The following is a 26,084-nucleotide window of genomic DNA, read 5'->3' as shown; positions in this document are numbered from 1 at the left end:
CATTGCTTTCTCCGTCCCACACTGCTGGAGGGTGGGAAATATGAGATCCAGGTGGCAGCAGTTTCAGTGTCTGGTGAGAACCTGTTCTTTCATGGACAGCCGTCTCCTACTGTAACCTGACAGGCAGCAGGGGCAAGCTAGCTGTCTTTCACAAAGACACAAATCCTGATCATGATGGTCCTGCCCTAGTGATCTTATCCCCTCTCAAAGGCCCTGTCTTTTCATACTACCGCTTCAAGAGGTAGGATTCCAACATATGAATTTTGGAGGGCACAGCTTTCAAATTATATCTCTCTGTCTCCTTTCTCTCAGTGAAACTTGATTATTCAATGATTTCCCTACTCTTTGAAGCCAAGCAAAATGGCTAAGAGTCTTTTTTGTTTGTTTTGTTTTTAGCTTTCCATCTTTCCTTTTAATAAAGCAGGGGAGATCTCACTATCACTTAATGGAATGATTACTGCCTCTCCCCAACCCTTTCTCTTCCTCACTCAGACCAGATTATGATCTAAAAATGGTAACTCTGTTCTCTTCCCTCTTCCCCACTTCCTTCCCCTCTCCTTACCCTACTTAATTCCTCCATCACTTCAGCCCCGTGTCCCATTTCAACAAGAATAACTAACTGGACATTTGACCTCCTGTCAAATGTGCCCATTTGAGATCACAGGCTTGTAAAAAGGAAAGCTTGAGGGAGTCTTGCCTCTATGGCTTCCTTCTCCCTTTCTAACCCAGCAAAGCATTCCTGTTCAGTGACTCCCCAATAGCTCTGGGCTTATAGTGTCCCGGTTTGCTGTGTTTTCTCTTTCTTCTTTTTGCTCCAATCCTTCTTTGTGTTGTCCGGCCCTCTCTGAGCCTCCCCACTGCCTCTTTTGTCAGTGGGGAGTGCATCCCAGTGGAGAAGGTGGTGGCACCCCACTCCAGTACTCTTGCCTGGAAAGTCCCATGGACAGAGGAGCCTGGTAGGCTGCATTCCATGGGGTCGTGAAGAGCCGGACATGACTGAGTGACTTCACTTTCACTTTTCACTTTCATGCATTGGAGAAGGCAATGGCAACCCACTCCAGTGTTCTTGCCTGGAGAATCCCAGGGACGGGGGAGCCTGGTGGGCTGCAGTCTATGGGGTCACACAGAGTTGGATACGACTGAAGTGACTTAGCAGCAGCAGTGCATCCTAGTACCTGGTGCTTGGTAGGCACACAATCACCATAAATTCCCAGACTCTTTCACCCCACCATTCTTTTTCTTCTACTGTCCTAACCCTTCTCTCCCACACTCTCTGCATCTCTTTTCACTCTTAAAATATATCTATGAAAAACCTAGAGAAAGAAAATAAAAGCAAAGACTAAAGAGTACTTAATAGGGTATAATTTTATTTTCTATATAATAAAAAATACATAATGTGTGTTTTTTTGTAAATGGTTTTACAGATGACAGTGATAATCTAATAAGTGTTTATAGGACACATAATTGTATATTTACAGCCTTCTGCTGTTTGAGCATTTAAACTTTTTACAAAGCAATCTGTACCACCAACACTCAGAATGGAAATAATTTGGGGTGATTTAGGTTGGATCTGTTGTATAGCATTTTAGGGACTGATCCTAACACGATACTGTGGGGAAGTATTTGCTTTTCAGATAGTGTTGTTGTTGAAGCATGAGTCGGTTGGCTGAGATTGAGCCAAGGCTGGTGACAGCTACATGCCTTTGGCCAACTCTTTGGGGGACAGAGTGGGAGGATGCAGATCTAGTATGCAGAGACCATGTTCTCAGCGTCAAGTAGCAAGGTTCACGGGGTCTCTGGATCATCAGCCAGACCTAATCCATGAAGAGACCAGGAATTAGAATCAGACAGACTCACTAAAAAAAAAAAATCAATAAAATACACAATGAGTTTTTAAAATGAACCAAATTGTGTGTGAACATTGTAGAAACATTAGAAAACATAGCCAGGAAATTAATAAATAATTACCCAGACATAACCACTGTTAACATTTTGATGTAGGTCCAGTTTTATTTTCCATGTGTACCTATATTTTACACACACGCAAATGGGGAAAAATGCTCTTGCAGTTAAAAAAATTTTTTTTGCTTGCACTGTCTTGTGACCAAAAATTAGACATTCACAGCAAAATGGTTACTTGGTATTTCACTGTGTGGACAGTCAAATGATCAAATACATTAATAGTTAATTAACATATTTGATTATTTGGGTTGCTTTTAATTTTTCATTATTATAAATAATGATGTCATGATCATCCTTGGACATGCTTTGGACATTTGCCTGACTATATCCTTGAGATAACTATCTAAAAAGGGAATTTCGAGGTCAAATGGCATGCAAATATTCAGAGCTCAGATACCTACTACAACTATGAGTGCAGTGCTCAGCTGCTCAGTCGTATCTAACTCTTTGTGACCCCATGGACTGTAGTTTGCTAGGCTCCTCTCTCTGTGGAATTTTCCAGGAAAGAATACTGGAACAGGTTGCCATTTTCTCCTCCAGGAGGTCTTCCTGTCCCAGGGATGGAGCCCCCGTCTCCTGCGCTGGCAGGTGGATTCTTTACCACTGTGCCACCTGGAAAACCCTACTACAACTATACCTTCCAAAAAGTTTTAATCCATTACAGTTTCACCAGCAGTCACATTGGATTTTTGAGCAAAGCTTTCAGGCCAACCTCAGTTCTAAGAAGGGGTTTGAGAATCACTTGCTGCTAAAAATCATAAGATGGCTTGATGTATGTGCAAAATGGAAAATACTGTTGTTTCTACAAGGCTCTTTGATGCTGTGACCTAGGTCAATTCTACCAAAAGGAAAAAATATCTTGTGTATGTGGACACAATATACACTGATCATGAATGCAACCAAAACCCAGCAGTTTTCAAACTCTAAAGAAATAAACCCAGTCCAAGAACCGTTGGTCAGAAAAACAAGTTATCAAAGTAAGAGTATTCAATTTTCATAGCTGCATGACAAATTATCACACTTAGTAACTTAAAACAACACACATCTGCTGTCTCACAGTTTCTCTAAGTCAGGAGTCTTGGCATACCTTATCTGGGATTTCTAAAAGGCTGTAGTCGAGATGTTAGCCAGGACTGCGTTCTCATCTAGAGAACCAGCCAGGAAAAGTGGGCTTCCCAGCTCACTCCACTTACTGCTATAGGACTCATAGAAGCTTGATTCTTCAAAGCCAGCAAGGAGAGCAAGGCTCCACAGTGTATCTGCTGACAAGCCAGAGTCTAACACAGGGTAATGGAATCATGACAGTGACAGCCCATCCACTTTGCCATACAACAGAATCTAATTCAGCCTGTGGCACCCCGCCACTTTTGCCATGTTAGAAGCCATATTAGAATTTGCCATATTAGAAGCAAGTCATAGGTCCCAGCTACACTCAAAGGGAGGGAATTACACAAACATAGGAGCACCAAGATGTAGGGATCATGAGGGCCACCCAAAGTCTCTTCATCATGGTAAACGACTCTGAAATTTCTCTCCTTAAAGTGCTTTCCACATGAGTAATCAAGGGGGCTGAAGATGGGAAAATGTAAAAATCTGAAACTCATCAGCCTAAAAATAGTCATCCTGTGTCTCTCCTTTCAACTGGAGGTGAATGGCACAACATTCTATAAATAATCCCTGGCCCTGTGATACATGTGGCATCATTGAAGGTGCACCCTGGAGTGAGTGTTTCATGTTTTCCTGGGAATTCAGTTCTATATCCCTATGACTCAGTTATTTTCTTCCAATTTTGTCTTGTGGAATGAGGTGGCTTACTTCCCAAACCCATGTCATGATGACCATAGTTGAGACATTTTCCATGTGAAGTTGTGCTCACTGTTCTTATGTCCCTAATTACTATCTCCCTGAAGACCTAGCCATGAGCCTCCACAGAGCTTTCAAGAGTTTAAAAAGCACAGAGGGAGGCAGGCAGTTTAAAATGTTCTTCAAAAACATAATAGAAATCATGTTATTAAAAATGGGCACTAAAGAATTACCCCATCAATTTCTGCATTTTTATCTTCCTTTTAAAAACTCTAGGGAGAGTTTAGGTTGCATATTACACACCTTCTTTTAAATTTTTTAATTATTATTTTTTAATTTTTATTTATTTTTTTCTTAAATTTATCTTTTAATTGGAGGAAAATTGCTTTACATTGCTGTGGCATACAACAATGCAAACCAGCCATAATTATACCTATAACCCCTCCCTCTTGAGCCTCTATTTTTTTTATTATTATTTCACACCTTCTTTGTAGTGCAGTCAAACACTACCTTCATTGTAAAGCAGCTATAACGCAGCATTTTCTTAGGAAAACATTGTGCATTCCATGCATCTTCCCCTCGTTGTCCACAATGGACATCATTTAAGATTACATCAAAAAACCTTGGAGGAAGGGTAAGGGGAAAAGATCTCTTAAAACACTTACCTTACTCCCCTTCTTGTCTTCCAATTGGTTCCCTTTCCTGATCCACATTTAGAGAAAAACAAGCTGATGGCCCAGGGGAGAGTATGATAAATGACTGGAAGGATAGTCAGCTTCAGTCACACAACACTGTACAGATTTTAAAGGCTTGAGTTCTATGTAACTGTATCACTGATCACCTTCTTCCTTTCAAGAGATGTTGTTCAGTCACTCAGTCATGTTCGACTCTTTGCCACCCCATGGAATACAGCACTCCAGGCTTCCCTGTCCTTCATTATCTCCTGGAGCTTGCTCAAACTCACATCCATTGAGTCAGTGATGCCATCCAACCATCTCAGCCTCTGTCATACCCTTCTCCTGCCTTCAATATTTCCCAGCATCAGGGTCTTTTCTAATGAGCCAGCTCAGGTGGCCAAAGTATTGGAGCTTCAGCTTCAGCATCAGTCCTTCCAATGAATATTCAGGGTTGATTTCCTTTAGTATTGACTGGTTTGATCTCCTTGCAGTTGAAGGGACTCTCAAGAGTCTTCTCCAAGAACAGACGTATGGATGCAGGGAGAGGGGAGGAGAGGGTGAAATGTATGTAGAGAACAACATGGAAACTTACAGTAACATATGTAAAATAGATAACCAATGGGAATTTGCTGTATGTCTCAGGGAAGGTACACTCATGGCTGATTCATGTTGATCTTTGACAGAAAACCACAAAATTCTGTAAAGCAATTATCCTTCAATTAAAAAATTAATTAAAAAAAGAGTTTTCTCCAACATTGCAGTTCAAAATTGTCAATTCTTTGACGCTTAGCCTTCTTTACAGTCCAACTTTCACACTCATAAATGACTACTGGAAAAACCATAGTTTTGACAATGTGGACTTTCGTCGGCAAAATAATGTCTCTGTTTTTTAATATGCTGTCTAGGTTGGTCATAGCTTTTCTTCCAAGGAGCAAGCATCTTTTAATTTCATGGCTGCAATCACTCTCTGCAGTGATTTAGAAGCCCAAGAAAATAAAGTCTGTTACTGTTTCCGTTGCTTCCCCATCTATTTGCCATGAAGTGATGGGACCGGATGCCACGGTCTTAGTTTTTTGAACCAAAGCTAAATGTTGTGAGTGCACAGTGAAGATGGTGGGAGAAAAACATTTAATGTGTTCAGAGCCTGCCCTCTTCCTCTTGCCTGCTTGGTTTCTTGCCCCCCACCCACTTATCTAAGGGAAAGAAAAGCATTGCAGAAAGATTTGCCAGAGAAAGCAGACTGGGAAATAAAAGACTGTTTCCCAGAGGGTGGTGGGTAGTGGGGAGTGGATCTAGCCCGGGACTGTGTTTAGGGAATTAAAATCTTCATTGACAGGCAAGATGAAAGAGGAACCAGGAGAGAAACAGAATGCACTCCGATAAAAGTTTGGGAGGGCCAGGAATTGGGTGGGAGGAAGTTAGGGCTGGGCAGGGGGTTTTAGTAACAGTTGCTGCTATGTCACTTCAGTCGTATCTGACTCTGTGTGACCCCATAGACGGCAGCCTACCAGGCTTCCTCGTCCCTGGGATTCTCCAGGAAAGAACACTGGAGTGCGTTGCCATTTCCTTCTCCAATGCAGGAAAGTGAAAAGTGAAAGGCGACTCTTTGCCACCCCATAGACTGCAGCCTACCAGGCTCCTCTGCCCATGGGATTTTCCAGGCAAGAGTACTGGAGTGGGGTGCCATTGCCTTCCCCGTTACTGACAGTTACTCTAGACCTTATACTTGGACTGTCTTCAATGTTTGAGGGAACTGTTAATGAAGAACAGTGATTCTATTTAGACTGGGCTTATTTAAGTGTTACATCACCCTGATCCCCCAAAGCATGTATTATTACGTGCAAGCACGTAGTATCATGGCCTCTCTCCACCCCATCATGATCTCCTCCAGCTGTCTTCACAAAATGCCACAAATTAGGTGGCTTAAAACAACACAAATGTAGTATTCCACAGTTCTGGAGGCTAAAGTCCAAAAGCAAAATGTCAGCAGGGTCCTGATCCCCCTGAAACCTATAACAGAATTCTTCCTTGCCTCTTCCTAGCTTCTGGTGGTTGTTGGATATCCTTGGCATTTCTTGGCTTGCAAACACATCATTCCATTCACTGCCTCTATTATCACATGTATTCTCTATGTGTGTATATGCGTCCTCTGTGTCATCCGCTCATTATAAGGACACCAGCCATGTCAATTTAGGCAGTACTACCTGGCAATGGCACCCCACTCCAGTACTCTTGCCTGAAAAATCCCGTGGACGGAGAAGCCTGGTAGCCTGCAGTCCATGGGGTCGCTAAGAGTTGGATACGACTGAGCAACTTCACTTTCACTTTTCACTTTCATGCATTGGAAAAGGAAATGGCAACCCACTCCAGTGTTCTTGCCTGGAAAATCCCAAGGACGGTGGAGTCTGGTGGGCTGCCATCTATGGGGTCCCACAGAGTTGGACACGACTGAAGCGACTTAGCAGCAGCAGCAGCCCCATATGACCTCATCTTAGCTAATTACATCTGCAAAAACCCTGTTTCCAAATAAGAGCACATTCTGAGGTTCTGGGTGAACATGAGTTGTTTTAGGGGGGAGCATTATTCAACTCAGAACAAGATGGAACTTAAAGAAACACACACCAATTAAATTTAGTTTTCATACTCTAATGTGTTGTTTTGGAAACAAAGTCAGCGGTATTCTGCTTGGGGAAGGAATTGTTCTGAAACCTTGAAGTTTTTATTGATCTGAAATCTTCCACAGGAAGGTGGAAAGGGTAAGAGACATTGGGATTCTGCACCAGAAGATGACTTCTAACCCCCTTAGCTGAGTCTTTCTTACAAGAACCTCATTCACCGAATGCCAGAAGATGCCTAGGACCACATTTTATCCAATCGGGGAGCCTGTAAGATTCAGGACAGGTAAAATCCAGTCTCAGACTTGTCCCAGGTGCAGGTGTCCAAAAAAAAAAAGGAAGTAAGTTCTTAACTTTCTATAACTGACTCAATTGTCCTTAAGTGTTCCCTGACCCCAGTGCCACTGACTAGTGAGAAGTGCTGGTGGAACTGAATTGTAGTCCAAACTGGTAGACTCAGGCTATCCCAGGAAGCAGTCTTTTTGAGTGAGTCAGTTTTTCCAGTTTACATCACTCTCCCTGTTGCCTCTCCGAGACGGTATCTGGGCATGTGGGAAGCTCACAAATTTTGGGTCAACTGGGGAGAGGGAGCCTTGCACTTCTCCATAGCTAGGAGCTAGCAAGTGTCTGCAGTGATGACTGATCTGCTATTAGCTCAGGCTGTTCAGAAGTCCACTGCAGAAGTGTGCATTTGGGGCCCTTGAGGTCTGGTCTCTCTGTTTGGACAAGGCTCAAGGTCCTCCCTGCTGACTCAGCCCCACCACAGTCCTCGTGGCACTCTAACAGCACTGCTTCTCGAGACCTAGCTTGGCAGAGGGCCTTACCGCATGCCCCAGCATGGCCACTGTTCCCCCTAGGGCCAGGGCAGAGGCACCAGGAGGCTCTCAGGAAGACAGAGGCTTATGGCTCCAATCATCCCCTCCTGGGCCACTCCACCCATCTTTAATAATTCTCAGCTATATCCTCTGCACAGGCCCAGGACTGGAGCATGTGGTGACGTAAAGGAGATTATGTATTGCCGCACTGCCCTGGCTCGCTCCACCCTCTGAACCACGGATGGGGGTTGGGAGTCAGAGACTAGAGATGGAGTAAATGCTTGAACATAAACAGGAAAACAGCAAGAGCTTGAAGAGAAAGTCACGGTACTCCCAACCCAATCCCAGTATTACTGTGGGAAAACGTAGTCCGTAATATTGGGATGAGGGCAAAGCGTGGCACTGAAAAGACAAATCAGAAATGAAACACTATGCCCGAGACCAGTGCTCTCCAGTAGGATTTTCTGCAGAACTGGGCATACTCTGTGTCTCTAATTGTCCCCTATGCAGTGGTTCCCCAACCTTTTTGGCATCAGGGACCAGACAATTTTTTACAGACTGGGGTTGGGAGACAGTTTCAGGATGATTTGAGTGCATTACACTTATTATGCACTCGATTTGTTATCATTGCATTAGCTCTGCCTCAGATTATCAGGCATTAGATCCTAGAGGTTGAAGACCCCTATATTATAGTAACCACTAGTCACATGTGGTTATTGAGCACTTTAACTGTGATTGGGGTCACTAAAGATATGATTTTTTAGCTTAGTTTGTTTTTAATTAACTTAAAGCTAAGTGTAGATAGCTTAAATCTTAACCTATATGTATCCTGAACCCCTCGGGTACTCTAGTGAAGCCCATGAACTCCTTCTCAAATTAATGTATAAAATAGATAGGATTATGATGGAAACCAATTAATTTTGCATTTATGTGTTATTATTCTTAAATATAAAGTTATTTTTTAAAAGGTTGGTAATATAGTACTTTATTTTCTTCTTTATTCATGCATTAAATATCAGTCTAGCAGTGAGCCTAATCATCCCAATTGTGAAGTAGTAATGAACATAAACAGTATTTTGAGGTAATGTAATGTGATATGAAAATGTCTATGACTTATACAGGTGATAAAGTCACAGCTACTGCTAATACTGCTATGGTTTGGGTTTCAGTTAGGAATTGGGGGGGGGGGGACAAGTACAATTTTCTCCCAGCAAAGTTTACAAACCCCCTGAATTCTCTTCGCAGACCTGTTGAAGATATAGGAATGTATGCTAAAAATCCCTACTCTAGACTTCTGTAAACAAGACAGGTTGACACATTTGAAGAAATACTTATGGAATGCATTCTTTATGTCAGGTACCGTTCTAGATGCTTGAGTTGCAGTTGTAAATAAGACAGACAAGTTGGAATTCTTGTATGTTTTCAATAAGCTTATATTTCAGTAGAGAGGAAATACAATGAACCAATAATCCAGTCATTTCAGATGGCAGGAAATGCTGTGAAGAGTACCTACCAGGTTGATCTGATAGAAAGTGACTCAGAGTGGCTGTTTTAGATTGGGTGGTCAGCAAGGTCTCTAGAGAAAGTGAGATTTGAGTTGAGGCTTTAATGGAAGGATCCAGCCACATGAAATATGGAGACAGCATCTTCTGAGCCTGGGAACAGTGAATAGAAAGGCCCTAGAGTTGGATCATTGAAAAAGCAAAAGAGTTCCAGAGACACATCTATGTCTGCTTTATTGACTATGCCAAAGCCTTTGACTGTGTGGATCACAATAAAGTGTGGAAAATTCTGAAAGAGATGGGAATACCAGACGACCTGACTTGCCTCTTGAGAAACCTATATGCAGGTCAGGAAGCAACAGTTAGAACTGGACATAGAACAACAGACTGGTTCCAAATAGGAAAAGGAGTACATCAAGGCTGTATATTGTCACCCTGTTTATTTAACTTATATGCAGAGCACATCATGAGAAATGCTGGGCGGGAAGAAGCACAAGCTGGAATCAAGATTGCCGGGAGAAATATCAGTCACCTCAGATATGCAGATGACACCACCCTTATGGCAGAAAGTGAAGAGGAACTAAAAAGCCTGTTGATGAAAGTGAAAGAGGAGAGTGAAAAAGTTGGCTTAAAGCTCAACATTCAGAAAACTAAGATCATGGCATCTGGTCCCATCACTTAATGGGAAATAGATGGGGAAACAGTAGAAACAGTGTCAGACTTTATTTTTTGGGGCTCCAAAATCACTGCAGCCATGAAATTAAAAGACGCTTACCCTTTGGAAGAAAAGTTATGACCAACCTAGATAGCATATTCAAAAGCAGAGACATTACTTTGCCGACTAAGGTCCATCTAGTCAAGGCTATGGTTTTTCCAGTAGTCATGTATGGATGTGAGAGTTGGACTGTGAAGAAGGCTGAGCACCAAAGAATTGATGCTTTTGAACTGTGGTGTTTGTTGGAGAAGACTCTTGAGAGTCCCTTGGACTGCAAGGAAATCGAACCAATCCATTCTGAAGGAGATAAGCCCTAGGATTTCTTTGGAAGGAATGATGCTAAAGCTGAAGCTCGAGTACTTTGGCCACCTCATGCGAAGAGTTGACTCATTGGAAAAAACTCTGATGCTGGGAGGGATTGGAGGCAGGAGGAAAAGGGGACGACAGAGGATGAGATGGCTGGATGGCATCACTGACTTGATGGACGTGTCTGAGTGAACTCCGGGAGATGGTGATGGACAGGGAGGCCTGGTGTGCTGTGATTCATGGGGTCTCAAAGAGTGGACATGACTGAGCTACTGAACTGAATTGATCTGAACCCTATGGAAAGCAAGTATTTAGAATTTTTTAAAATTATTTATTGTGCACCCTTTTTAGGTCTGTACTTTCAGGTTCATGCATGTACCCTAAGGCACTTCCAACATTAGTGTGTATCTCTAACCCCAAATAGCTACTCAGCTGCTCTGAGTAAATTGAGTAAATTATGTGGTAAAATGTGACCTCATAAGGTTTCTGAGAAAATGCAATTATCCTATTTACAAGGACCCATTCTTCCCTGGTGGCTCAGAGGTTAAAGTGTCTGCCTGCAATGCGGGAGACCTGGGTTCAACCTTGAGTCAGGAAGATGCCCTGGATAAGGAAATGGCAACCCACTCCAGTATTCTTGCTTGGAGCATCCCATGGGCAGAGGAGCCTGGTGGGCTACAGTCCACGGGGTCACAGAGTCAGACACGACTGAGCGACTTCACTTTCACTTCACTTTCATTCCCATACACCCCATAATGACATCACAATGATGCTTCCATGGGGCTCTTGCCATTCTATTTTGGTGAGTCCAGCATCTTTGAATCTCCTCCCTGCATTGGAAGAAGTCCCCACTTTGTGAGTTCTTCCTTCCTCTATGGATTTCCCATAGTGCAGGCAGGTGACCTGGTTTCCACTCCAGACTTCGAGCAGGAAGCTAGAGGCATAAAGTTGCAGATTCTGACCCCCATCCATTCTGGAGACGGTAGTTGCAGCCGCATTCACTCTAGAGCCAGGAGTGACAGCTCTTAGTAGTGTCAGTGATGCAGAATGTACAGGGGGAAGCAGAAGCATTTCCTCTGGAGCTGTCTATGCAGTTATCCGGAATTTTCTTTTTTAGCACATTCTCCATGCTTGGTTTGCTGGCCTTCCTGGAGATTCTGTGATCCTTTTCTCCTAAACCAGTGTTGATATTTGGGTTTCCTAGGAAACAGACAGAGATTTGTGTGCAGGAGGTTTTTGGGTGGAGCAGCCTCCAGGATCAACATCTGTGAAGGGTGAGGGATGCAGGATTGGGCAGTGGAAGAACTTGAATCGTCATCATCTGATCCTACGGGGAGCTCTAGAGCTGGGGGGCTCTTCAGAATTGCCCTGAATTGAGCTGAGGAGGCTAGAACTTTTTACCCCCATGACTCCCACTGTCCAGTCACTGGACACAGGCTGTCCCAGGAGGGGGCATGTCCTTGGGTAAGGTGACTGTCAGGTTGAGAGCCATGTCTAGCCAAGGATGCAGCAGGATCTGTCAGCCACCAGCACTTCCAGTCTCTACACCGAGCTTTACAGTTTGGAAAGCCATTATTTCCCCGAAATCTACTAATAATCTGCTTATTTTCTTCAAAGTTCAAATAAGAAATTGAGGCTCAGAAATATTAAATGAATGATAAAAAGTGGTGGACATGAAACTCAAGCCTTAGTCTTCCTAATTCCAAATCCTATTACTTGGCCTGTACCATGTGGAATGTTGCAGAGTAACAGACAAACCCTCAGGAACAGGCAGACTATCTACCCAGAGTAAGGCCTGGCAGATTTAACATTTTGGGGCATATCACTTTGGGAGATTTTCTCAAGAACTCTCAGTCTAACCAGGATTTGGGACGATGGAGTCCAACTGGACCACTAAGCAGCAATCAAAGCCCCGTGCCGGGTGTTAACTTTGAGATGAAGCACCTATTCCTACTTTCACTTATATTCCCTCCTAGGTTCCAAAAGCACTGTGGATGGTGAACGCAGCCAAAAAATTAAAAGATGCTTATTCCTTGGAAGAAAAGCAATGACAAAACCTAGACAGCATATTAAAAAGCAGTGACGTTATTTTGCCTACAGACATCCATATGACCAAAGATATGGCTTTTCCAGTAGTCATGTATGGGGATGTGAGAGCTGGACAATAAACTGGTTGAGTGCTGAAGAACTGATGTCTTTGAACCGTGGTGTTGGAGAAGACTCTTGAGAGTCCCTTGGACTGCAAGGAGATCAAACCAGACAATCCTAAAGGAAATCAACCCTGGAAGGACTGATGCTGAAGCTGAAGCTCCAATAGTTTGGCTATCTGATGCGAAGAGCTGACTCATTGGAAAAGACCCTGATGCTGGGAAAGATTGAAGGCAGGAGGAGAGGGGGAGAGGGGGAGATGGTTGGATGGCATCACCGACTCAGTGGACGTGAGTTTGAGCAAGCTCTGGGAGATGGCGAAGAACAGGGAAGCCTGGCGTGCTGCAGTCCATAGGGTCACAAAGTCGGACAGGACTGAGCGACTAAGCAACAACAGCTAGGTTTCTGGGTGAGATTTAAGGTCTGCCAGGGAAATGTACTTGCATGACATTTAGAAGGCAGAAGAGAGAAGGTGACCATTTTCCTATAAATGAGACAGTGGACAAAAGTAAGGAGCAGCATCCAGACTCCACATCTTTTGCCTGGTAATTGGTGGCAGGAACAGAGCTGGCATCAACAACAACCTTTTCCTGATCTCCAGCTTATAGCTACAATTGTTGATTTTGAAGCCAAAAGGCCAGGAGCTGTCCCCCTATTTCAACCTCTCCAGCCCTTCCAAGAATTTTGTTTGCACTTAATTTCCTATATTCAGCCAATGTCTCTTTCTGTTTGAAATATTTACTGTGGTTTTCTTTTTCCTGTGCAGAATCTCAGCGTGCACCCCAAGAGTGAAGCCAGAGTCTCTGGCTTTGCTTCACACACCCACACAACTGACACAGTTGGTGAAAGACAGTTCTTACTGGGAAAGCAACACAGAACAAACCAAGTTCCTAAATATGAGATGATTCTTCCAGGGAAACCAGTGACAATGGGCCATTTGGAGATTGCTTCTTGGAGCAGGTCAACTTAGAGCCTCGTCTTGCTGTCTGGATTATAATATTCAAGCCTTCTGACCATGACACTTGGTGCCAGCATAGAGCTATTCTTTGCCATGCAGCCACAGAGAGGTGAGGCATGAAATCCCACCAGGTGGTCAGGATACTTCCCAGCACACTGCGTTGATAAGGTGCTTCTCTGATAAGGCAGATGTGCAGGAGCCCAAGACCACTGGCAATTAACCAAGTGTTGATGGCTCAAGTGGTAAAGAATGCAGGAGACCCGGGTTTGATTTCTGGGTTGGGAAGATGCCCTGGAGAAATGAATGGCTACCCACTCCAGTATTCTTGCCTGGAACATTCCAGTTTGGTGGGCTACAGTCCATGGTCGTACATGGACTAAGCAAAGAGTCATACCTGACCAAGCGACTTTCACTCACTCACTCATTCAGCTAAAGTTGTAGGCACCAAAAGCAGTGAATGAAGAACACTTTATGGGCCTCAGGAATCCCATTCCCAGGAAATGGAGAAAAGCAATAAACTTTTAGAACTCAAAAATCACTTGGATTTGTAGCCATTAAAAGCCAAGAGACTTTTCAAATGAAGATGCCATTTTTAGAGGAGGGCAGAGCCAAAGCTGCAAAGAGTCTCTACAAATTCAAGCATTAAACAAATATTCAAGGACAGACTGAACACAAATGCAGAACCTGGAAGACAGAAAGTGCTATGAAAATTAGTTGAATGATACACAATGAAAGAAAGGATTAAGGTAACATGCAGGCACTCTTCCATTTTTTAACAAGAGTCACTGAAATATCCTGTTTCCACTTCATAAGGCTGTTGCTATGTTTCAGGCAACAGCTGGTCTCACTCTATTGCTGTGGGTACAATGAGTTCTAGTAAATCCTGTGTAATAGATGTATTCATATGCTCCATCCTCTTAAAAATCTTAATTAGGGTGCTGTCTTTTAAGCAAAGCATTTATATAGTTACTTTATTGCATTTGAATACAGTGTTAGCTTCAGTAGACTTAATATAATTGTATAGGGTTGGTTTTTTTTAAATTTCTTTACAATGAAGGGAATATTTTTTATCATCACTACAGAGTTATTCCCATGGATATTTAAGAACCATTGGTGCAAAGGTTTCTCTGTTGAGAAGGAAGACTTAGAGATATAGTAGATGGTGATAGTTTGGCCAGTTATTAACTTCTGCAAACCTCAACTTCTTTGAGGTTGGGGTCAACATCTTCCTTGCCTACCTCATGAAGTAATTGTGAACACCAAATAAAATACTATACGTAAAAGGGCTTTATAAAGAGTTATGTGCATTTCAAGGGTTGTGTGTATTTCAAGAGCTATTATAATACCCATATAAGCTTCTGACCTTACACTCCACATGGAGATGATGCTGGTGCTTGAAATTTACAAGCATTAAAGTAAAATTGGACTTTCAAGAAGCATGGAACTAGAGGGCAGAGAGAGCTTGGATTTTAGAAAGATGATGGAAGACAAGCAGAGTCAAGATCCAAGGCATTTGGGGAACAAGGGACAAAAGACAAATGTGTGGTCAGTTAGGCCTTAGCCAGGGTACACACTGACGCTTTGATACCACATCTGTGCCTCCTCTCCATGACGCCAAATTGCTTTTCAGGGCTCCACCCAACCAGCCTCACCCCAAACGTCATTCTTTCTTGCATCGGAGATCAAACAAACTATTCTTCATTTAAGCAAATGGGTGTTCTGGTAAACCCTCTCCATGTACTCCTACAGCACCAGGATTCCATTTATTGAGGTCGGATGTCCTATACCCTCTAACAAGTGGATAAAGTGGAACTTGGCTGACATCAGGTTTCAGTTGCCTATGCACACACAGATACAACCTCAGCAGTGTAATTTTCAAAATCAGATGACAAGGATTTATGAAGGAGGCTCTGATGTCTTTTCAATAACACTACATTACCAGTACTCCAGTACGATCTGTATCATTTTCTTTATCATTATATCTCATAGAACCAAAGGAATATTAATCATTTTTCAAATTATGGAGTGAAATCGACTGTGTTGTCCACAATATATCTAATAAGAAAATGCAGCTATTTTAAGTCCAGCTGTTTTATCTACTTCTTTTAAATATACCAAAGTTTCATGTATTCTGAAGTGTTTAGGCCCAGAGGCAGTTGTACAGTAAAAAGATCACCATGTTTGAGGTCATAAAACATAGTTTTGAATATAATGAGGAATTTTGAGCAAGTTATTCTATCCCCCTGGGCTGCAGTTTACCAAGCTCTCTTCATAAAATGGGGATGATAGCATTTACTTCACAGGGCAAGGATCAAATGCGATATTGTGGATGCAAGAGCTTTGAAAAATAATGTTCAGTTTGGTTCAGTCGCTTAGTCATGTCCGACTCTTTGCAACCCCATGGACTGAGGCACGCCAGCCTTCCCTGTCCATCACCAACTCCTGGAGCCTGCTCAAATTCATGTCCATCAACTTGGTGATACCATCCAACCATCTCATCCTTTGTCATCCCCTTCTCCTCCTGCCTTCAATTTTGTCCAGCATCAGGGTGTTTCCCAGTGAGTCAGTTCTTCACATCGGGTGCCCAAAGTACTGGAGCTTCAGCTTCAGCATCAGTCCTTCCAATGAATATTCAGGACTGATTTCCTTTAGAACTGACTGATTTCATCTCCTTACAGTCTACTGCTGCTGCTAAGTCACTTCAGTTGTGTCCGACTCTGTGTGACCCCATAGGTGGCAGCCCACCAGTCTCCCCCATCCCTGGGATTCTCCAGGCAAGAACATTGGAGTGGGTTGCCATTTCCTTCTCCAATGCATGAAAGTGAAAAGTGAAAGTGAAGATGTTCAGTCGTGTCCGACCCTCAGCTACCCCATGGACTGCAGCCTCCCAGGCTCCTCTGTCCATGGGATTTTCCAGGCAAGAGTATTGGAGTGGGGTGTCATTGCCTTCTCCCCTTGCAGTCTAAGGGACTCTCAAGAGTCTTCTCTAACACCACAGTTCAAAAGCATCAATTCTTCAGTGCTCAGCTTTCTTTATGATCCAACTCTCACATCCATATATGACTACTGGAAAACCATAGTTTTGACTAGAGGGACCTTTGTTGACAAAGTAATGTCTCTGCTTTTTAATATGCTGTCTAGATTGGTCATAGCTTTTCTTCCAAGGAGCAAGCATCTTTTAATTTCATGGCTGCAGTCACCATCTGTAGTGATTTTAGAGCTCAAGAAAATAAAATCTGTAACTGTTTCCATGGTTTCCCCATCTATTTGCCATGAAGTGATGGGACTGGATGACATGATCTTCATTTTTTGAATGTTGAGTTTTAAGCCAGCCTTCTTGTTCTCTTTCACTTTCATGAAGAGGCTCTTCAGTTCCTCTTCTCTTTGTGCCTTAAGAGTGTTGTCATCTGCATATCTGAGGTTATTGATATTTCTCCCAGCAATCTTGATTCCAGCCTGTGCTTTATCCAGCCTGGTATTTTGTGTGATGTACTCTGCATGTAAGTTAAATAAGCAAATAATGTTGGGACTTTTCTTTATTGATTGTGTGTTATAGTCACAGACAACTGTCCTATTTACAGATATATCTGTGATACTGGAAACTCTCAAATATGTCCTTACCACAAACACTAATTTCAAAGTTTTTAGCTGAAGATCAAAAACAGGATCTATCCTTTCCTTCTTGGCTTCCCTCTTCCTGTCTCAAGTTTCAATATTTAATTGTGGTCATGCCTTTCTTGGCTAATATCTCGTTGAAGATCAAAACCCAGAGTCTCACTGACAATTTTAGGCCCACCTAACTGCTAGCCAGATAGAGAGGCTTTTATATAGCTCAGATGATCCTAAGAATCTAAGCCACAGGAAGAGTAGGGGGAAATGTAGAAGAGTCTTGAAGCTCTGAGTGAATGGAAGAGGAACTCATAAGGGTTATAGCAAAATGTAAAAGCCAAATGGTTCTCTGTACCTCAGTCTCACTGATTTCGAGGGTCTGTTTATCTATATAAGTTGAAAATGGAATACCAAACTATTTCTTTTAATCCACTGGAGAGTAAAGGAAATGTTAATCCATTAATTAACCTGAAAGTTAAGTCAAAAACAATATGAAAATATATTGAAACCTACTAAGATGAAACCTACTAAGAATCTGCTGAGGTTTGTGGGGAACCAATAACTAGCACAGCTCTGAACCGAGAAATCAAACAAGAGGTTAAGGCAGGTAGAGAACCAAACCATCACCTTTATTATTGAAAACATTAAATTTAAGAGCATGGCTAATCACTCTAAGTGGGCTTCCTAATTCTTTCTAACAGTTAAAAGCATGCTTCATCTCTACGTGCCCCTGGGCTTCCCCCACTGCTGACTTATTCTGTGTCTGCGAGCAATAATGACTTGTTCTCTCTACAAGTGGGCTTCTTCCCAAGAGAAAGGGAAGAGGAAGGAATTCAAGAATGTATGCTCAGCCATCAAATTCACCCTGAGGAAGAATAAAGGATGGAAAGCAGAGAAAATTCAAGAATGTAATGCCAGTGGAAGTCCTTCCATATGGATGGAAAGATCAACTCCAGGAAAGAAGCATTCCTCTATAATAGATCAACCATCTTTTTCAGCCAAAAGTAAATTTCTGTAAGAGGCATTAACTCTGACATCCAAAATATCACACAACTGTACTTCTTAAAGATGATGATTTGGATGAAATATCCATATTTCAAGAATACTTATATATTGCAAAATGTTTGGTTGCCACATGTTTTAAGGGCTTTCTCCTCTAGGTTGTCTACCCTGTTGATTATAAAATTATCCATCAACTCAAGTCTAGTAAGACAAGGGTTGAAGGGCAGTTAGAAATAGAGAGGTTGAAATGATGGCTGGTTTCCAGATCACAGAGTCAAGGCTATGAAACACTTTGCAAGATGGCACATTTTTTTTTCTCCTTCAGCCTGGATTACTTCGTACTGTTCCTGATTCTCCTGGCAGGAGTCCTGCTGAATTCAGGAAAACCATATGAAACCCATCCCGGGTATTGCCAAAATAAATTGTTAATCATATCAGATGTAGCACCAAAGAGTGTTCCATCGTAGGCAATTTTCTGTTCTGTAACTGTTCCCCTTGGCTTCATTCAGGATCTGCCAAGAGGAAAAGAAGCCCATATTGAACATGCCACATCTGGTTATCTGCCAGTGGAGAGAGAACAGTGAGGGATGCTCATGGGGTCAGAGCAAGGGTACTCCTAATACAAACGGGAGATGTTCATTACAGCCCAATTTCAAATATCCCTCTGGGGATATAAGAGTTTGGAATGCTCTACTCTATTCATTATAGCTTGAGCGTATGAGAATCTCATGAAAGTTCGGTTTTCACAGAGTGGGGATGACCATCAGCATCTGTGCCTGCATGTTTCAAAAATGGCTTCTTTAAATACAAAAGTTACTAAAAATTACTGCAATTGCTTCTGCTATCTGGTTCGATTAAATGGAAACAGGCTCACCTGAGCACTTAGTTATCTGGACTATCGTCTGTTTCTCCATTATGGGGTAAAGAAAGAAGTAAATGATAAGAATTTTTTTTTTTTAATAGAGCAAAAGCAGAATAGATAAGCAGCATCCAAAATCTGTCCTAGGGAAGACCACATCGACACATCTAACCTCATGATAATAGACCCTTGGAAAACAGATTGAATACTTTTAAATTGAATCTGCACCCTCTCTACATTTATAGTTATGCTAGAGTTGTTGCAATGAGCAAGTAGAAGGGTTATGCAGCTCTTGAATATTAATCATGGCATAGGACTTCTGTGTTTATCTAGGGGAGAAAAGGAACTGCTGGAGATCAAACAAGAAGAGAATTTTGTCCAGGCCTCGGGTTCTCAACTAAACAAACTCAATATCCCTCTTTAGGCCTTCATTTTACTGAAGTTCTGCTGCTTCAGAAAAAAAAAACATGAAGGATGTTACACTGTACTAAAAACTTGTCTGTTCTAGGGACTCCCATCATGCCTACTTTAGATATAAATTTTGATTTCAGCTTTAGTAAAGTAGGTTCTCTTCATCAAGCTTCATTTTTCCATGACTCATTTAAAGAGTGATTTATATATGCTGATTTGTTCCAATTTAGGCATCTCCCTGCTTTTCTGAATTTGGAGAGGCTTCTTACCTGAACAGGGATCGTGAATCCAAATCTAAAGTAGAACTGTCATACCAGAAAATTGCTGACATTCCCAAAGTCAATCTAAACATCTTGTCAGACCCAAGGGTTGGATTTTTAACACCTGGAGATGGTTAACTGGTGAGGGAGGAGGAATATATTTAACAGAGTCTAAGGGAAAATGCATCCCAGCAAAGCAGAGTGGATACCATTTTGCCATATTTTCAAAATGAAACTTCCAAATTTGAAGTTTCAATCTATCAGCTCAGAGACTAGGAATGATTTTCTTCTGTGTGTGTGTGTGTGCATGTGTGTGTGTGTGTGTGTGTGTGTGTGTGTGTGTGTGTGTGTGATGGGGTAGGGGGATGTGTGGGGAGAAGGTGGACATTTTTGTGAAAAAATTCAGTTCAGTTCAGTTCAGTCACTCAGTCATGTCTGACTCTTTGCGACCCCGTGGACTTCAGCACACCAGGCTTCCCTGTCCACCACCAACTCCAGAAGCCTACTCAAACTCATGTCCATTGCATCCGTGTGCCATCCAACCATCTCACCCTCTGTCGTCCCCTTCTCCTCCTGCTTTCAATCTTTCCCAGCATCAGGGTCTTTTCCAATAAGTCAGTTCTTCACATCAGGTGGTCAAAGTATTGGACATTCAGCATCAGCATCAGTCCTTCCAATGAATATTCAGGACTGATTTCCTTTAGGATTGACAGGTTGGATCTCTCCTTGCAGTCCATGGGACTCTCAACTGTGGTCTTCTCCAACAGTTCTAAAGTTCACAGTTCAAAAGCATCAATTCTTTGGTGCTCAGCTTTCTTTAAAGTCCAACTCTCACATCCATACATAATACTGGAAAAACCATAGCTTTGACTAGACGGACCTTTGTTGGCAAAATAATTTCTCTGCTTTTTAATATGCTGTCTAGCTTGGTCATAGCTTTCCTTCCAAGGAGCAAGTGTCTTTTAATTTCATGACTGCAGTCATCATCTGCAGTGATTTTGGAGTCCAAGAAAATAGTCTGTCACCGTTTCCACTGTTTCCCCGTCTATTTGCCATGAAGTGATGGGACCAGATGCCATGATCTTCATTTTCTGAATGTTGAGCTTTAAGCCAACTTTTTCACTCTCTTCTTTCACTTTCAAGAGGCTATTTACTTCTTCGCTTTTGGCCATAAGGGTATTGTAATCGGCATCTCAGGTATTGATATTTCTCCTGGCAATCTAGATTCCAGCTTGTGTTTCATCCAGTCAAGCATTTCTTATGATGTACTCTGCATATAAGTTAAATAAGCAGGGTGACGATATACAGCCTTGACATACTCCTTTCCCAATTTGGAACCAGTCTGTTGTTCCTTGTCCACTTCTAACTGTTGCTTCTTGACCTGCATACAGATTTCTCAGGAGGCAGGTCAGGTGGTCTGGTATTCCTATCACTTTAAGAATTTTCCACAGTTTGTTGTGATTCACATAGTCAAAGGCTTTGGCATAGTCAATAAAGCATAAGTAGATATTTTTCTGCAACTTTCTTGCTTTTTTGGTGATCCAGTGGATGTTGGCAATTTGATCTCTGGATCCTATGCCTTTTCTAAATCCAGCTTGAACATCAGGAAGTTCACAGTTCACATATTGCTGAAGCCTGGCTTGGAGAATTTTGAGCTTTACTTTCTTAGCATGTGAGATGAGTGCAATTGCGTGGTAGTTTGAACATTCTTTGGCATTGCCTTTCTTTGGAATTGGAATGAAAACTGAACATTTTCCAATCCTGTGGCCACTGCTGAGTTTTCCAAATTTGCTGGCATATTGAGTGCTGCACTTTCACAGCATCATTTTTCAGGATTTGAAATAGCTCAGCTGGAATTGCATTCACCTCCACTGGCTTTGCTTGTAGTGATGCTTTCTAATACCCACCTGACTTTGCGTTCCAGTATGTCTGGCTCTAGGTGAGTGATCATACCATCTTGATTATCTGGGTCATGAAGACTTTTTTTTATAGTTCTGTGTATTCTTGCCAGCTCTTTTTAATATTTTCTGCTTCTGTTAGGTCCATACCATATCTGTCCTTTAAAGAACAAAAATAAAGACAACTAAGAGATTACATGTTTGCTTTCTTATTGTTACTATGTGCTGAACCATTCTCAACAATGTAAGAGATAAAACTCCTTTCCTCAAAAAAAAAAAAAATCTTTTATTAATCTAAGTTTTAAACATGTGCTACTGTTACTGTTGAGTTTAATAATACATAGATAAGCCTCAAATTGGAACACTATGTTACTTATCCTTTTAAAAAAAATTGTATGGAACTTCTCAGGTGGTGCAGTTGTCCGTCTGCCAGTGCAGAAGAAGCAAGAGACACTGGTTCAACCCCTGGGTCAGCAAGATCCCCTAGAAGAGGAAATAGCCCACTCCAGTATTTGTTCCAACAATAGCAAATGTTCCAGTATTCTAATCAAGAGCAAATCATTCCCCACACTTAGTTGAGACAGGTTCCAGGCAGCTGCGTAAGGATGAGTCAGGAGTGAGGAGAGTAGCTGAGACATTTTTATTTACTTAAAAGAATCATTTCACGTGGCATCCCTGTGTTCATGAGGCATGTAGCATAGTGGTCCAGAGCACGGCTCTGAAGTCAGCTTCTGCATCAAAACCTGGCTATGGCCACATAGCTTAGTTTCCTCATCTGTCAAAGAGGGATGGTAATACTAGGAACAACCTTATAATAATGTTGTTGTGAAGATGATTGAATTATGCTGTTGTTATCACTCAGTAGTCTTGTACAGATGTGAGAGCTGGGCCATAAAGAAGGCTGAGCGCCAAAGACTTGATGCTTTTGAATTGTGGTGCTGGAGAAGACTCTTGAGAGTCCCTTGGACTGCAAGGAGATCAAACTGGGTCAATTCTAAAGGAAATAAACCCTGAATATTCATTGGAAGGACTGAGGCTGAAGCTGAATCTCCAATAATTTGGCCACCTGATGAGAGGAGCCAACTCATTGGAGAAGACTCTGAAGCTGGGAAAGATGGAAGGCAGGAGAAGAGGGTAACAGAGAATGAGATGGTTGGATGGCATCACTAACTCAGTGGACATGAGTTTGAGCAAACTCCAGGAGATATGGAAGGACAGGGAAGCCTGGCGTGCTGCAGTCCATGGGGTCGCAAAGAGTCAGATATGACTGAACAATGACAACAAGCACTCAAATACCCCTCATTCCCATTACTAGAAGCATTAAGATGGAGTTGAATCCTGACTGTTGACATGGAGTTACATTACATTACTTTACATGGTAACTCACCACATTACACACACATTTGAAAGTAAAATGAGAGATTCTGTTCTGTTCCAGCACCTTGGTAAATTTAGAAACAGGCCAGTGGCCACTGCTCTCTTCTGTACTCCCCCACTTGCCCCCTGCCTTGAGAATAAGGGAGAAAACATACTCAAAAATAAATGATTAATATGTTTTGATCCAAGACCCAGTTCCAAGTATTTGGTAGTTATGATATTAGTTTCTGAGGGATGCTATAAAAATTACCACACACTAAGTGGCTTAAAACAATAAAAATGCTTTAGCTTGCAGGTCAGGAGGCTAGAAGTCTGAAACCAAGGTTTCTGTTGGGTCTAATACCCTCCAGGAAAGAAGGCTCTGCAGGAGAGTCCCTCCTTGCTTCTTCCAGTTAGGGGTGGCTCCCAGCCATCCTCGGAGCTCTTTCTTTGGCTTGCAGCCCTTACTCCAATCTCTCCCTGTGTCATCACATGACCTTCTTCGTTGTGTGTGTGTGTCTGTGTCTTGACACGGCGGTCACTGGATTTAGGGTCGATCTGGACCCATGTGATCTCATCTTGCTGCTGCTGCCGCTACTGCTAAGTCGCTTAAGTCGTGTCCGACTCTGCGTGACCCCACGAGTTGCATATGCAAAGACTCTGCTTCCAGACAAGCTCATGTGGCGAGCTTCACGTCCAATACTGTTGACACGAATTTCGGGAGACGCTATCTAACCCAGCCTAGTATTTATGGCCACACTTTCCCAACTGTGCCTTCAGGTCATCACTATCTTTTATGTCCTCTTCTTCTGACTTTGGCACCCTCTCTGCTCCTCTCACTGTTAACTGTACCTTGAGGCATAGCCACCTCACACGGGAATGCTTTAGAAGCCCACTCCTGCACTGTTTCACCTCTTTTTGGCAAAGCAAAGCAGGAGTGAATAAATCTTCGCTTTGGAGCTGTGCTTTGCCATTTGGAACACTCTCCATTGGAAAAGGCAATATTTTCTCTTAGAAAATACATTTCAAGTTGCAAACAGTCAATTTAGAAACTATTTTTAGAAACGCTGTCAGCTCCACGTTGGGGGCTGCCTGTATTGTTAATGAGACATCACGCAGGGTTTTGGACTGTCATCAGAGCCACAGCGGGAATCCAGCTTCAGTGTAATCGCTTCAGATAATGCTGTCTTTGATTTTTAAGAAATGAGTATCCTCATCAAATATAAAAATTTTATTCTGGGGAGACTCATAAAAATCAGTTCATTTATTAGACAAGATTCTAACCTGCATGCTAAGAATTCAAATATGATATTATTCAGTACGAGTTCTTCTAAAATCAGAGCCTGGGAGGTCTCACATCCAGGTGATTAATTTGGGAGATCAACCTGGGAAGTAGGAGTGTGGGAACAAGGAGGGCAAGAGATAGGCAATCGGAAAAGACAAAATGAAGTTCATGATCAAGGTCACTCCTGTGTGAGAGAGAAGCTTGGTTGCCCAGGGCTCTGGAGAACTGTAGAGAACACCCGCCCAAAATCATCCTCTCAGAAGACCAGAGGCTGGAGTGCTTCCACAGGTCCTTCTCACCATCAAACGAGTTCTCCCTCTGGGCATCCTTCACACTTCTGACCCGTACCTGCCTGGGAGAAGGTGCTGGCAGTGCATGACAAGGCTTCACTTCCATGAAACTGTGCACCAGGGCCAAGGATTCCCATCAGAAGGGGGCCGGGGGAAGATCACACAGTGACCAAAAGCATCTGCTCTATTGGAATTCCTTCTTTTCATCAAGGGTGTAATCTTCACTCTGGACATCACCTAAAAGCTAGCCACTCTATGCATTAGAAATGGCATACAGTTTATTTCTTTTACAAGTAAAAGGCAATTAAAGTATTTTTAGGTAGTATGGCATCAGCTCAGATGTGCTTAGCAGCAGTACAAGAAGATCCAAATTGGGATGGTGTGAAGAGAGGAACAGAGGCTGGTATGGCATTCTGTGCTGTGAGATAGCAACACTTTTAGCCCCAGGCAGATAGCTGGGATCCTTCTGCAGGCTGACTTCTGCTGTGAGAAGCCTCATCAGGGACTCCTGGCAGACTAGCCTGAGGGGGTGGGTTCCACAGTACCTTTATAACTTGCTGAATTTAGCCAAGGAGGTGCTCCGCCACTGAATGGAGACTTCCCCAGTGAAACTGTTGGAATGTTCATGTTCTAGGTACCCAAGGAGAATAGCCCACAGAGTCTGAGCTTTGAGGAGGGGCAGCAGGGTAAAGTAGGGTCTCCTAGTAGCACCGTTCCAAGTGGTGGCCCAAACATGTGTCTTATATATACGAGATGCTTCTGTGCGTTTGTAGCTGCTGTAACCACCTAATGGCATCTGAGCTAGCTGTAGCATCTCTACTTTAACAGTGTATCTATAAATTACAGCTCCACGTGGTTTTGAAATATTTTATGTGAATTTTTTTTGTTAGACGAGAAATCCATTTCTCATTCATCCAAAAAATTTTAGCACTAAATTGTCAATGACAAAAAAAAATGAGCTGTTGAACTTATCAAATACAATTTCAACTATTGTATTTTTAAATAGTCTTTTTTAATGATTTAACATTTCTTCAACTACTTTCACAAAATTTCTAGTCGACAGCCACATTCAAGTATTTGAAGATATCATTATTACAGATTATGGTCAGTAATTTCCTGTAGCCATTTTAAGCAAAAATTTCTGATTAAAATAAATATTATGTTCACAAAAGCAAGTCTGAATTCTTCATTAAAATGTTTGAAATGCTATTATTTGGAAATTTTACATAAATTCTGTATTCAATATATGCCCTCCTCAATGGATTTTATTTTCCATATAGTATAAGCTCTCATAGAACATCTATGCCGGCATATTATACGAACATTATCATTTTCTATGTGTACCATCTCACACACTAGTAAAGTAACGCTCAAAATTCTCCAAGCCAGGCTTCAGCAATATGTGAACTGTGAACTCCCAGATGTTCAAGCTGGTTTTAGAAAAGGCAGAGGAACCAGAGATCAAATTGCCAACATCCTCTGGATCATGGAAAAAGCAAGAGAGTTCCAGAAAAACATCTATTTCTGCTTTATTGACTATGCCAAAGCCTTTGACTGTGTGGATCACAATAAAGTGTAGAAAATTCTGAAAGAGATGGGCATAACAGACCACC

This window comes from Budorcas taxicolor, chromosome 6 (assembly GCF_023091745.1).
Source record: "Budorcas taxicolor isolate Tak-1 chromosome 6, Takin1.1, whole genome shotgun sequence".
NCBI lineage: Eukaryota > Metazoa > Chordata > Mammalia > Artiodactyla > Bovidae > Budorcas > Budorcas taxicolor.
Note: the sequence above shows the minus strand (reverse complement) of the source record.